The sequence below is a fragment of the Xenopus laevis genome, chromosome 5L (genome assembly GCF_017654675.1).
Source record: "Xenopus laevis strain J_2021 chromosome 5L, Xenopus_laevis_v10.1, whole genome shotgun sequence".
Classification (NCBI taxonomy): domain Eukaryota; kingdom Metazoa; phylum Chordata; class Amphibia; order Anura; family Pipidae; genus Xenopus; species Xenopus laevis.
Genome location: NC_054379.1, coordinates 163,612,506 through 163,616,200, shown reverse-complemented (window position 1 = coordinate 163,616,200; position 3,695 = coordinate 163,612,506).

The following is a 3,695-nucleotide window of genomic DNA, read 5'->3' as shown; positions in this document are numbered from 1 at the left end:
CTGTTGTTGTTGAGCTACCCATTCCCTGCTTCCCAGCCATTACCAAGTTCACCCAGTGGGCAGTGTAGGTGACATACCTGCCCTGACCATGCTTGGAGGACCATGCGTCAGTAGTCATATGGACCTTTGGCCCAACACTAAGTGACAGAGATGCGGTAACTTGGCTCTGCACATGTTGGTACAGGTGTGGTATTCCCTTTTTAGAAAAAAATTGCGGCTGGGTACCTTCCACTGCGGTGTCCCAATTGCTACAAATTTGCGGAAGGCCTCAGAGTCCACCAGCTGGTATGGTAAAAGCTGGCGGGCTAAGAGTGCAGACAAGCCAGCTGTCAGACGCCGGGCAAGGGGTGACAGTCAGACATTGGCTTCTTACGCTCAAACATGGCCTTCACAGAAACTTGGCTGGTGGCAGATGACTGGGAATGGGAACAGGTGGTCAAGGTGGAAGGCGGAGTGGAGGGTGGTTCAGACGGGTCAAGGAGAGCAGAGGTAGAGCAGTAAGATGCTGGACCAGAAGGAGTGTGGCTTTTAGTTTGCCTGTTGCCTTTGAGGTGTTGCTCCCAAAGTGCTTTGTGCTTGCCGCTCATGTGCCTTCGCATAGAAGTTGTACCTATGTGCTGTTGGCTTACCAAGGCTCAGTTTCTGACTGCACTCATTGCAAATTACAATGCTTTTGTCAGAGGCACACACATTAAAAAAATCCCACACTGCTGACTTTTTGGAAGTGTGCGATCTGGCGGTAACAGTAGAAGTTGGCGGAGTTGGCGGTATTGGCGGCAATGGCGGGTGCGTTGGCCGGCTGAACACAGGTGCCGATACATGTTGTTGCCCTACTGATCCCTGCGGGCTGTCCTCCCTGCTTCTTCTAAGTCTTATTCTCCTACTGCCTCTCTGACTCTCCGTCTCTCCATCTGAACTACCCTCCTCTTGCTCTCTTCTACTAGGCACCCACAAAACATCAATCTCCTCATCATCATTCTCCTCAGATGCATCAATTTCTTCTGACACATCACAGAAGGAAGCAGCAGCGGGGACCTCCTCCTCATCACTCATTATGTCCATCTCTATCGTGTTCTCTGCCAGAATTAAATCTGGTGTAAGGTCCTCATCTCCTTCATCTTCTTCTGGCAATAATGGTTGCGCATTACTCAGTTCAAGAAACTCATTGGAAAATAACTCCTCTGACCCCAGTGAAGAAGGGGCACCGGTGGTGGAGGAAGTGTTACGTGGGGTGGCCATAGCAGTGGAGGATGAGGAGGATGTTGTGGTAAAGTTAGAAACGGTAGAGGATGGGGTGTGCTGTGTAAGCCAGTCAACTACCTCTTCAGCATTTTGGGAGTTCAGGGTCATTGGCTTTTTAAAACTGGGCAATTTGCTAGGGCCACAGGATTGCATAGCAGCACGGCCCCTAGCACGGCCTCTGCGTGGCGGCCTGCCTTTGCCTGGCATTATTTTTAAAAAAACAACAACAACAACAAAAACTCAGTTGGTTTTTCTGGAAACGATAATACACACAGCTAGATGGCGGGTTGAAGAAAACACTGTGCAAATAATGCCTACAAAGTCAACGTATACACTACTACAGCGGTGGATACGGATTACGTAAAATATATGAATGCTGCTTGAAAAAAGTAACTCAAGTGGTTTTTCTAGAGACGATAATATTATCAATATTTAGACAAAATGTGAACAAGGTCACACAGCTCGATGGCGGGTTGAAGAAAACAGTGTGCAAATAATGCCTACAAGGTCAACGTATACACTACTACAGCGGTGGATACGGATTACGTAAAATATATGAATGCTGCTTGAAAAAAAGTAACTCAAGTGGTTTTTCTAGAGACGATAATATTATCAATATTTAGACAAAATGTGAACAAGCTCACACAGCTCGATGGCGGGTTGAAGAAAACACTGTGCAAATAATGCCTACAAGGTCAACGTATACACTACTACAGCGGTGGATACGGATTACGTAAAATATATGAATGCTGCTTGAAAAAAAGTAACTCAAGTGGTTTTTCTAGAGACGATAATATTATCAATATTTAGACAAAATGTGAACAAGGTCACACAGCTCGATGGCGGGTTGAAGAAAACAGTGTGCAAATAATGCCTACAAGGCCAACGTATACACTACTACAGCGGTGGATACGGATTACGTAAAATATATGAATGCTGCTTGAAAAAAGTGACTCCGGTGTTTTTTCTGGAGACGGTAATATTATGGATATTTAGACAGAATGGGAACAAGGTCACACAGCTCGATGGCGGGTTGAAGAAAACAGTGTGCAAATAATGCCTACAAGGCCAACGTATACACTACTACAGCGGTGGATACGGATTACGTAAAATATATTATGGCTGCTTGAAAAAAGTGACTCCGGTGTTTTTTCTGGAGACGGTAATATTATGGATATTTAGACAGAATGTGAACAAGGTCACACAGCTCGATGGCGGGTTGAAGAAAACAGTGTGCAAATAATGCCTACAAGGCCAACGTATACACTACTACAGCGGTGGATACGGATTACGTAAAATATATGAATGCTGCTTGAAAAAAGTGACTCCGGTGTTTTTTCTGGAGACGGTAATATTATGGATATTTAGACAGAATGGGAACAAGGTCACACAGCTCGATGGCGGGTTGAAGAAAACAGTGTGCAAATAATGCCTACAAGGCCAACGTATACACTACTACAGCGGTGGATACGGATTACGTAAAATATATTATGGCTGCTTGAAAAAAGTGACTCCGGTGTTTTTTCTGGAGACGGTAATATTATGGATATTTAGACAGAATGTGAACAAGGTCACACAGCTCGATGGCGGGTTGAAGAAAACAGTGTGCAAATAATGCCTACAAGGCCAACGTATACACTACTACAGCGGTGGATACGGATTACGTAAAATATATGAATGCTGCTTGAAAAAAGTGACTCCGGTGTTTTTTCTGGAGACGGTAATATTATGGATATTTAGACAGAATGGGAACAAGGTCACACAGCTCGATGGCGGGTTGAAGAAAACAGTGTGCAAATAATGCCTACAAGGCCAACGTATACACTACTACAGCGGTGGATACGGATTACGTAAAATATATGAATGCTGCTTGAAAAAAGTGACTCCGGTGTTTTTTCTGGAGACGGTAATATTATGGATATTTAGACAGAATGGGAACAAGGTCACACAGCTCGATGGCGGGTTGAAGAAAACAGTGTGCAAATAATGCCTACAAGGCCAACGTATACACTACTACAGCGGTGGATACGGATTACGTAAAATATATTATGGCTGCTTGAAAAAAGTGACTCCGGTGTTTTTTCTGGAGACGGTAATATTATGGATATTTAGACAGAATGTGAACAAGGTCACACAGCTCGATGGCGGGTTGAAGAAAACAGTGTGCAAATAATGCCTACAGGGCAAATAATGCCTAAAAGGTCAACTTATACACTACTACAGCGGTAGTAAAATAAAAAAAAGTAAAATAAAAAAAAATGAATATTAAAAAAAAAAATTAAAGTTGGTGCTGCTGAACTACTAGGAGCAGCAGATTAGCACACCAGTCCCACTCCCCAACACTGCTAGACTAATAGCACTGGGCTCTTATAGTAGTAGTAGTAGTAGTAGTAGTAAAACAACAAAAAAATAAATAAAAGCAGTCCTTACAAGGACTACTGTTATTGCAGCAG